Source organism: Cryptomeria japonica, chromosome 10 (genome assembly GCF_030272615.1).
Source record: "Cryptomeria japonica chromosome 10, Sugi_1.0, whole genome shotgun sequence".
Classification (NCBI taxonomy): domain Eukaryota; kingdom Viridiplantae; phylum Streptophyta; class Pinopsida; order Cupressales; family Cupressaceae; genus Cryptomeria; species Cryptomeria japonica.
In genome coordinates, this window is record NC_081414.1 from 421,623,106 (window position 1) to 421,634,984 (window position 11,879).

Here is an 11,879-nt window from a genome sequence, read left to right on the forward strand (position 1 = left end):
TGACAATTGCTTTTTTATCTTCATCATAATTTTCAGCACAGACCATGACAAATTCAGGGCAAGGGAATACTTCAGGTAACACCATGCTTCCCAATCTAGCATCCCATGACGCAATTTTATTTGTTCTTTGTTTTAACATTGTGTTGAAAACAATAAATTTTGCCCTGTTTGGATCTCTCACCTTATTAGACAATGCACATCTATTTTTTATGATACGCTTTTTACTACAGATAGCAGGGTCATAAATATCATGGTATTCATCAGTGAAAGTTGGTGTTTTAACTAGTTCAGTTAGGTATATTTTTTTATTCACTTGGCTTTTTGTTGAACTACTGCTTTCTGGTTTGCCCATCATTGTTACTGCTATTTTGGCCATGTCACCAGACTTGAGTCACTTTTCTAGATTGTTTTTAAGTCTTTTTAATCCTTTTCAACTTCTACCCAAAATAGAGATTTTTAGACTTAATAATAGTTAATTAAATGTAAAACGTTAAATTCTGGGCAAAGTTCTCACAAATGTGTTTACTTCCCACATTCAGGTTGAAATCCACCCAAAGTCATTGATCTATGCTCATCCAACAGACGATGGTATCTGTTGTCAGTTGTCGTGGGTCCTAGGACTTTTGCTACTTTTTGGCCATGTCAACAGACACGAGTCACTTTTTGGGAATGGTTTTGAAGGCTTTTTAATCCTTTACAACTTCTGCCCGAAATAGAGCTTATTACAGTTAATTAAGTTTACAATTACAAATTTAGAATTTAACTATACTTAATTAAATGTTTATCATTTATGGAAGTCTTCCATTAGAAGTTTGCAAAAAATGTTTATCGTTCCCACATTCGGCCTGAAATACACCTTACGTCGTTGATCTATGCTCAACCAACGGATGACAATATATTTTGTCAGTTGTTGTGGGTCCCATTATACATAGGATTTATGCCACCCAAACACCACATCACCTAACACTTCATCATCCCATGGGCCACAACCTTTCTTTCCTGTCAGTATTCAATGACACGTGTTTCTGGTGAAAGTTTGCAAAAAAATTTAGAGATCACACATTCGGCTCGAAATACACCTTAAGTCCTTGATCTGTGCTCATCCAACGGGCAAGAGTATCTGTTGTCAGTTTTCGTCCATCCCATTATCAATAGGATTTGAATATGAATTAAATGAATTAAATTTTTTATCGTAAATTTTTGTATCGTATTACTTGGATATAAAATATTACAAATATGAAAGTATAGGTGGTATAGTAAAACCACCAAAGTTCTGCCACCACAAAAAACACCCCTAAGGGCCAAAACCACCATTCCAACGTACTACATGCAAAAACCCCAGAATTCTAATTCGATGTACCAAAATTTGTAGTAGACATCCCCTCATACATACAAAGTTGGGGAGAAAATGGACATAGAACAAAAAGATACAAACAACCAATACCAAACACCACTGACCACAACAAGATTAACCTAGAAACGGCCTGTACTCTAGGTCATCATAGAATTTTGAGAGTCGCTTCATTGCTTGCATAGTCTTGGGTCTCGTCTTTATCCTATAGCGATGACCTACATGGATAATTTCCTCTCCCAACAACATTTTCAAACTCTTGTACAACTGGTCATCCTTAAACAAGAACAAACCTTTCAACCTCCTGTCCATAAATCGTCCAAGAAATGGGACTAATTTCTTATCAGTATGGAAGGAGAAATTGGCTTCCATGTCACTTAAGAAATCCAAGGCAATGCTGCAAGTTTAGACAGTATGATACCAAGACTTCCAATCCACCCAAGCTTTTTACACCTCTCACTCAATTCTAATTTTTGACATCCAATGGCAGCGGTCGTCAGTATTATTTACAAACTTTTCCATCATTCCTCCGCATGTACTAGTTCAACCACATAATTTGTTTGCACAAGCTGACATTAAAGCCATCTAAATGCTAAATGTTAACCATTCACTTTCAGTGATGTGCGTACCATAAGGCAATATCACTATATATCCGTTGTCAGTTCTCATGGGTCCCATTATACATAAGATTTTTGCCACCCAAATGCCATGTCAACTGGCACTTCATCATCCCATGGGCCATAGCCTTTATTTCATGTTGGTGTTCAATGACATGTATTTTTGGTGTTTAATGTACATGTACCTAGTTAGTTGGACTTTTTTTTTATATTGAAATTATGCAGAAAAAATTACAACAAGTTGGATTTTTATTTCACTTGTTTTTCACAAGATAAACATCTTTGTTTTTATATATTTATAATCAATGATAATAAATGTACAAATAATTAATGGAATGAACTAGATTTATTTTTATATATTAAATATAGAGGAAGAAACATTACATAAAAAATATCATAGTATTAAATTTATTTCCAGTGTTTAACAAAATATTGAAATAACGTAGCTCATAGACAAAAAAAACATAGCTCATAGACATTGCGGTCCTTATTGGATGCTATCACTTGCAGCCAATCCCTGACATTATGTTTTTTCAAATACTTCTTTGTCAAGCACTTCAAATATCTTTTAGAAAAGATCTGTGACACTATTGATGAAGCTCTAAAATCTGTGGAGAGTTTGTTTGGTTTTATATCTCCCCAGGTTTTGGTCAGAGCACGGGAAGTGTTAATTGGTCTTCATGCTCTAATTAATTTTTGTTTTGTTACATCTGCTACTCCTCTCCCTGCGGTTCCTATACAGTCACTAGTTCCTCCTGATTCTCTACCTTCTCCTTCGGAGGAAAGTTCGAGTAATTGGTTTTTGGACTAACTATTCTCACCTTTTGTAGATATCTCACATTTTTTGCAGGCTATTTATGAGATGGATTTTGGGCAGTTCTTGTTATCTCAAATCTATGGAGTTGGACATTTCCTGTCTATCTCAGTTCTGGTCCTCCTTGGTTTCACCTTTTTGGTCTCCTTGGTATCTCAGCATGCTTCTCTACATTTTATATCTTGCTGCTGTTATCAGTTGATGGGCTCCTAGATCTTCTTGTTGTAAACTTTTTGACAATTCAGCCCCGCTTTTTGTAACCAACTGAGTTTTTTAATCAGTTGAGATATATGTCCTACGGGATCTCTATACATAGCGCATCTATATGGGTATGGGTGATATTTTGGGTCATCAGGATCCTCCTATTTTGTAAGGGTAGTGTAGTTTCTTTTCTCAAGGCGACAACTAGAGGTTTTCTTGTGGGTTCTTTCCTGCCAGTATGCCTTTTTTGAACCCGTTGTAAAAACAATTTAAAAATAATATTAGTGGCTATGCCACTTTTATTGAAAAAAAAATATATATATATATTTTAGAAAAGGTCATCTCAGAAGTGACACTAAGTTTGTTCTTTAACTTTAGAGAAGAAATTAGAATACACCTGCTATTTTTTATGGTGAAAATTAAATCTTATATCGATACAAATTAATAACTATTTAAGCTATTTCAAAACATAATGATTATGTTAAGTATCCTGCCATGGCATGATGGTAGCAACAAATAATAAAATGAAATAGAAAGAAATTTTATACCCATGAGAGGCAAACTGAAACAAACTCGAATTTGCAAAATTATCATTATTATATATGTTTCACAAATTTACAATTTTTACATGTCGGAGTCCCTCAAAAACTTTAAAGCCAAAATGAGTGAGGTTATGAGGAAATAGCCAAAAAAATAAAACTACTGGGGGGTCGGGGCTAGGGCACAAGAAGTGGACACATTCATGGTTTACCCTAAGAATCTTGCCCTCCCTCTTTGTAGAATTCTTCAAGCCAGCTGTAGTCTAGAAAGTCATCCAAGAGAAACCATTTCTAGAGAAAGTCCCTACCAATCTATGCCCATTTCCTATGATGCGTCAACTTCTCTACATTCAGGTTTAAAAGAAATGGTTGGCTCGCCACTGTTTGGTCAGGAATGATAAGCTTGGTTAATTCATTCGCCCAAGGGATCCCCACCCCTACTTCTGCAAAGACGACAACAGTAATGTTGTCTCCAAGTAAGTCTTCTTTAAACACCTTCCTTAACAAAAACAACATATCCACCTTGTCTCCTCTAAGGTCTAGAAGAGACGCCAAGAACTGGGATGTAACATCTATGTTAACATGGTATCTATTTATATTTCACATAAAATCTCTTCTCAACACCATCCTCACAATCTCATTAGTAAACATCCCAACCTCCTTACAGACTGATTGGAGGGTTGGGTCTCTAACGGAGACCAAAAAGGCCCTTTGGTCCTCCACATAAATGCTTCTCAAGCAGATAGGAGTGTCCATCTTGAGAGATCTAAATACCAAATTATATAGCCTAAGCCTATAGACCTAAACTAGAGGCAAAATTTAACTACCAGGAGCTCCGACGATCTATCTACCAAAGGCTAACTGAAGATGAAATAAGCAGATATTGTCTATAAATAGTTGAAGCTCTTGATTGTAATAATTCCTTCTCTAACCGTATTAATTTCTTTAATTTTTAAAAAATATTTTATATATCTCTGCAAATCTTTCCCATAATTGCACTAGTGTGTGAAATTGGAAACAACTATAAACTAGTACCAAATACCATATTAGAAGTCATGGGGGCATAGTGGATTGCAGTTACTGACAAGACATATATTAAATGACCAACATTATGGACCATGACATTTGATACGTGTCTAGTGAATCCAATTTCATTCCAGGCACTTTCTGGAGAACTACGTTCTATTTAGAAATTTTGGATGAAATAAAACTTCAGCCATTGATCTACGATCATTGAACGGTTTAAAGTCATTGATGGATTTTAGGTATGAGTGATGTGTCAATGAGGTCGCACTTATCGATACATCATGCAGATTCCAAACTCAATATAATGTGATGTGATGTGATGTGATGTGCCTTGTCTATTAATGGCAATGAATTCATTAAATCGCCAATAAAATATATACTTTTCCATAAAGAACAAAACATTAGCCAAACAAATTAAATAATTTCGCCAATATCAGACTAAAAATTTTTGCCCATGCACTTATATATTTGTTCCTTTAAATGAAAAAAATTCTCCTCCTACAATATATATTTTCCCCACAGAAAAAGGTATTATTTGCCATAATTTTATGGAATTTTCATACCCTAGAAAAAAATTGCCAATACAAATTAATTTTTTTTCCTACTTTGAAAAAATATTTCGCCATCAATATGAAAATTTCCCCCCCAAATTAATGCCTGATTCGCTAGGGTTTTACACTTTTGCCCGATGGGTGCTTTCTTAAAGTTATCCCTATCCTGGTCCTCATCCCTAAGTACCCTAGAGCTATGGATTTTGAAGCATTCAGGCTTATAAGCCTCTACAATTCTTTCTACAAAATTATCTCTAAGGTTCTGACCTCAAGACTGTTGATAATTCTTCCCTCCCTGATCTCTCCTCAGCAAAATGACTTCATTCTTGGAAGGTAGATTCTCGATTCAATTATTATTGTCCATGAAAATGTTCATTCTCTCATGGAATCTAAGACTAAGGCATTTCTTCTCAAGTTGGGCATTTCGAAAGCTTATGATTGTGTTGACTGGGACTTCTTACTCATAATTATGAGGGTGTTTGGCTTCAACAATAGATTCCTTCGGCTAATTGGATAACTCATTTCCATGGCTTCAATATCTATCATTGTGAACGGGTCTCCTTCATATTTCTTTAATAATGCCTTGGTAGGAACCTGAAAAGGATGGTCTAGCAGGGATCCCTAATGGGTTTGAGGCCTTCTTCAAGTAATCTAGTCTGCTCCCACCAACATTTTATGGATGATACCATTCTGATGGGGAGATCTACAGTGGCTGAAACTAGGAATATGAAAAAAATACCTAGATGATTATGAGATTGTGTCTGGTCAGATGGTTAATAGGCAGAAAAGATATTTATTTTTCTTCAACACTCTAGAGCCTAGGCAAAATAAAATTGCTAGAATTATTGGATGCAAAGTGGAGTCAATACCATCAATTTATCTAGGTTTTCCCCTGGGTCTTAAGCCTCCTAACTCCTTCTAGAATTCATTGATTGATAGGTTCAACAAAAAGCTAGCTAGATGGAAAGGCGCTCTTCTCAGTCAAGCAGGTAAAATTCAACTTCTTAAAGCTACTCTTCAGAATCTTCCAATCTATGTCTTAAGTCTTTTTTAAATCCCTTCTAAATTTGTGGAGGCCATTGAAAAAATTCAAAAAACTTTCTTTGGTCTAGTTTGCAAGAATGAAAAATAATGCCGCTTATTGGTTGGGATGTTGTTTGTAGACCTAAAAATTTGGGAGGTCTGGGTCTCAGAAGAATTAAAACCATGAATAAGGATCTCCTTGCTAAGAAAATCTGGAGAACTTTTCCCTCTAATGGTGAATGGAACAATATTTTAAGGAGAAAATATATGGCCAATATTGGATCTCTTAAGACCTTTCTTGAATCTACAATTTTGCCTCATGGGTCGGCCCTCTAGAATGATATGGCTAGAGGAAAGAAAATTATTGATATGGGAGTTGGCTGGAGTAGAAGAAAAGGGAATCAGGCTAGGATCTAGGAAGATAGATGGATAATGAAGGAGCTCTTAAATTCCTATGAGAGCTTCAATGGGTGGTTGATACTTGCAAGGATTTATATGGGACTCATGTTAAGGACTATTGGAGGAATGGTGGTTGGGTGGATCTCTACTAGATCAATATGGACCTAGTACCGATTCAATCTTCCTTGATGGATGTTAAAATGGGGTCAAATCAGCAGGATGATCTTTGAGTTTGGACACCTAACCCCTTTGACAACTTCTCGGTCTCTTCGGATGTCTCATTGATGTCCTTTTCTCCCACCCCCCTTCCCTTTTGGGCTAAATCCTGGATCAAACACCTTATACCTAAGGTCAATATATTCTTTTGGATTCTTCTCCAGAATAAAGTACTCACGATTGATAATCTTTGTAAGCATGGTTTCCAGATCCCCAATTGATGCTACTCATGTAAGGAAGAAGCGGAAATGGCTAATCATATTTTCCTCCACTGTCCGTACGTGGCTTCTATTTGGGGAATATTTCCTTCTCTCTAGAACTTCTCTTGGGTGTTTCCTAGCTCTATAAAGAACCTTTTTATTAAGTGGAATACCCCCTCTTTGAATCCCACTATCCGCAAGTTATGGTCTTTTACCTTTCCCCACATTGCTTGGGGTATGTGGAAGGAGCAAAACAATAGAATATTCAAGGACAAGGAGGCTCCAAATAATATTGTGTATTAGAGAATATATAGGCTAATTGTGGAAAACATAAATTGTATCCCATGTAATAAGGATAAAATGGATGTTGTGGTTTGTACTAGCTATGACCTCAAGATGGAAAAAGATTGGCATATCAAAGGTGATGTTTCTAAGGCTTCTAGACCAGCAAAAAAGAATCGTGAAAGTTCTTGTTGGATTCATCCCCCTAGGGGCTGGATAAAAGCTAATTTTGATGGGGTGGCCAAGGGAAATCCGAGGTTGGCTAGGAGTGGGGGAGTGTTAAGAGATCATAATGGAAATTTTGTTTCGGTTGTGGCACTCTCCTTGGGCTCACAGTCTAATCACATAATCAAAGCCATAGGAGCTTTCTAGGTAATCGATCTTGCAAATAAAATGAACTTCAAAAACATCTGGATTGAAAGTGATTCAAATAACATTATTGAGTGCCTTCTTGGAAAATCCCCCCCTTCATGGACTATAAAAAGTTGGATAGAAGAAGCTAAATTTCTCTTATCCAACTTCGATAAGGTTAGAATTTCCCATTCCTTTAGGGAAGTTAATAAGGTGGCTAACTATTTTGCCATTGAAGGGGTCAAGCACATGGGCCGATGGACGTGGCAGGCCTATAGTGAACTAGGAGTTGACATTAGAGCCTTAATCGACTATGATGTCACTCATGGGAAAGTTGTCATTTTTTATTATGATGAAGCAGAGTAGAGAATGGTATAGTGTCATCATTTAATATGGTGGTGGTGCCTTAATTATCTCAATGGGTGGCGAGGGCTGGCATGTTTTGTGGGTTCTTTGGTTTTGTTGTTGGCTCTCTGTTCAGTTAATTTGCTTTGCGATCAACAGAAGAAAATTTTGTGAAAAGATGGGGGGAAGAAGAAAGAGGATTGAGCCGAACAATTGTGAGAAGCACAAGAAAAAATTGAATGTTTGGAGGCATATTGAGAGGGGGGGTTGAGTCCTTTCCTCAAGAAGGTCCATGGTGCTAACCCAGAAATTATAGTGTTTTGCTAAAAACTGGAAGGATGAAGGAATTGTTCTCTCTGGGAGGAAGGTAAAGATAGATGAGAATCTCATTAGGGAAATCATTGGGCTCTCCATAGAGGGGGTGAAGTAAACTGATGAGGAAAGGGAAGCGCTTGTCAAAATTTATAACAATTATTTTGATGGTGGGAAGGTAAAGACGCTATGGAGGGAGGTGCTCAGAGTTATCATAGAATACATCATGGTGGATAGAAAATTTACCAGAGTCTATGGCTACCATTTTTCCCTCAATCATTTTTGATAGAATGTGAGGATTTCATTTCCTTACTACTTGTTTTGGTCTTTGAAACATAGTATTAAGAAACATATAAAAATCCCTAGGAAGTATCATGTCCTACATGTTGACCTTATTTAGGTAATTCATGAGCATTTTGAAAATATGTTGGCCCCGCCTAACCCCATTTTGGTTCTGGCCTCAGAAGGATATAATATTGATATTAGTATGTCTGAGGGTAAAGGTGAATGGGAAGAGGAAGAGTCTCCCTCCTCCAAGAATGTGTCGAAGAAAACCCCACAGAGAAATCCTTCGATTTAAAAAGTTACCTCTATGAAAACCCTCATTGGCACTTCTGAGAAAGGTAAAAACAAGGAGAATCCCCCCCCCAAAGAAAAAGTTGGTTTCTTATTCTAAGGATTCTATAGTGGATTCCTCTACTGCCGCAGATTCTACTGATGGTTCCTATACCTATTACCCTCCCACCGATAGAGAAAATAGTCCTAGATTCTCTAGAGATCTTAGACTTTAAGACCACTACTTCAGGCTTGACCAAGAATTTCCTGATGACATACTAGCAATAGCCATAAATGGGGATGTTGACTTCTTCATGATTACTAAGTGGGTTTTTCATGAGATAAAGGTGTAGACACCTAAAAATGGTCAACGCTTGCGAAGTCATACGTTAACATTTGCGCATTGCCTCATTTTAGGTTTTTGCATCGCATTAACATTTCTCCTATGTCACGTACTTGGTTTTTATCATTTGCGAACATTGAGTCATTCTTCTACATTCTTCATTCATCTTGCTCTTGAATTTGGTCTTGTCGACAATAGTCTCCAGTCATGATTTTAATCAATCTTATCCTATTGCATCAATGTGCGTGCTTATTTGTCATCATTTTGGACATCGTCAATCCTAATTAGGGTTTTGTCCTCCTGTCAATCTTGCAATCGATTTGTCATCGATCGTTGTCCTCTTATCAATCTTGTCAATTTATTTTCAATCCTTCAATCTTGTCGATTAACGATCGATTTGTCATCGGTCGTTGTCATGTTCGATCTTGTCATTTTGCGATTGATTTGTCATCAATCGTTGTCATTTTCAATCCAGTCGTCTTGCAATCTATTTTGTCATCAATCCTTGTCCTCTTGTCAATCTTGTCATTTCGCGATCGATTTGTCATCGATCGTCGTCTTTCTCAGTCGTGTCAATTTGGATCAATTTGTCATTGTTCCTCGTCAATTGGCGCATTTTATCAATTAAATCATTTATCAACACTAGTCATTTATCAATCCAAAATCATGATTGAATCAATATCAATTATCCTTTGTCAAGACCTAATTGTCATTCTTGCATTGCTAATTCATCTTCTAGGGTTTCATGATTTAATCATTTAACCTGATTTGTCATTTCCTCCTTTAGGATTAATAAATTATTTATTTATCCTAAGTTTTCTTGTCACAATTAAATGTTCATTTAATTGGCTAATTATTCTTCTTTGTGAATTAATTAATAAATGACAAATTATTAATTAATTTACCTAATTTCTAATTTTCATCAATTCTCTAATTTCCTAATTTTCTAAATTCCTAATTTCAAATTTCCTCCTATTTCTCTCCTAAATTCATGGAAATGACATGTCAATTTGTCATAAATTTGTCATAATTGACAATCAATCAATTCTTGACATAGAAATTTGTCATAAATTGTCATAAATTATCAATCAACAAATTTTGCATAGAAAGTGCATAATTTGTCATAATTTGTCATAATTGATTTGCAATTTCCATTTGAATTGAATCATGCTAATCTTGTCATCTCTCCAATTCTTCTATAAATTGGATGAATTTCTTCAATCAAATCCCTTAATTAAGAATCCTTAATCAGACTATCGAATTTACGCTTCTAGTACTCTTGATCAAAAATCCCGTCTACTTGCTTTCAATTATGTGTGCACTTGTAGGTGAGATCCACAACTATTTGGAGAGGAAAGAAGAACAATGGAGCCGCATGAAGGAGCATTCAAATCGTGTCTATGGTTTGCATAATTTCTAGTTTTGTATGCTTTGTTTTCATGTCTCTATTGAATGTGTCTTAGGATAGATTCATTGCAATGAATGCATTTGTGATTGAGCTATTACGTTTATCTTGTTTTGTGATGATTTCCTATTTCCTAACGTACATTAATTGGTGAACCCGACGTGAACACTAACCTTCTAACCTCTTTATGGTGTTTTGAGTGCTCTCAAGTTGATTTGCAGGCCAAAAAACCCAAAAATAGGGTCGTGCAGGGTTTTCTGGAGACTCTTGCGCCTGTGTGAAGCAACCTGCGCCTGTGTTGAGCATTCTATGCTTGTGTAGAGGATATTCTGCACTTGTGTCATGGGTTCTGCGCCTATGTCATGACTTCTGCGCCTGTGTAAAATCCAGAACAAAAGTAAAAAATGCAGTGTAGTGTTTACTTGAAATTTGTTGTGTTTTTGCATTCTGTTTTTTGTGCTTTGGATTTTAGTACTAATTATCTGTGTAGAATCTTGGCATACGCATGGCAAAGACAATAAATCAAACTACTAACACGCTTTGTGCAGATTCGAAAGTCAAAGAATAAGCGTATCAAACTTCTAACTTGGGTTTTTGCAGGTTGCCTTGGAGAAACAATCAAACTTTGTGTTTGTATTTAATTTTTAGGCACCTAGTGATTTCTAAATAGGTTGGAATGAACATTTGTTTGCTTTGATTGTTGATTATGACATTGGAGTAGGAGAGTATGCTCTCATCCTTCTTAGGGTGATCAGAAATCCAGATCTTTGATACCATGCTTGTGTTGTTGACTGTTTGTCTCCTTTAGAGGGCCTGCCTTCCCGACCACTTTGTTGTTGCAAGCAAGTGATAATCGTGAGAAGGGAATGACCCAAAGCGAGTACGGCTAGAATTCCTTGGCATTCTAACTCACTATAAAAAAATACCCGATGAGCGAAAGCTTTGAAGGAAGTGTTACGTGGGAATTGCAATTACTTGGGAAGTGATGACCCTTGAACTCTTTCTCATATCAACATCTAAGTAGGGCCTCTTGGTCTAAATCGTCCTTGCACGACTACATTTGTTTGGTATCTTGATGGGCTTAATGTCTCAATCACGCTTGCGTGACATCAAGGAGTAATGCTTAACAGAAATCCTTACTAAACACCTTGTATTTAGAGGCCAAAAACCCTTCTAGTTGCTTGAGAAGGACAAATTCGGATACTTGGAAGAGATACTAAGTTCGCCATGGGGATATTTCCATGGGGACTGATGCTTGGCTGCCCTGAGAAGTGAGTGCCGTGGAGGGGAGCCCGTGGGGTCAAGCATCTATGTATTCTCCTTGAATCTCATAATGAGTCTACCTCTCA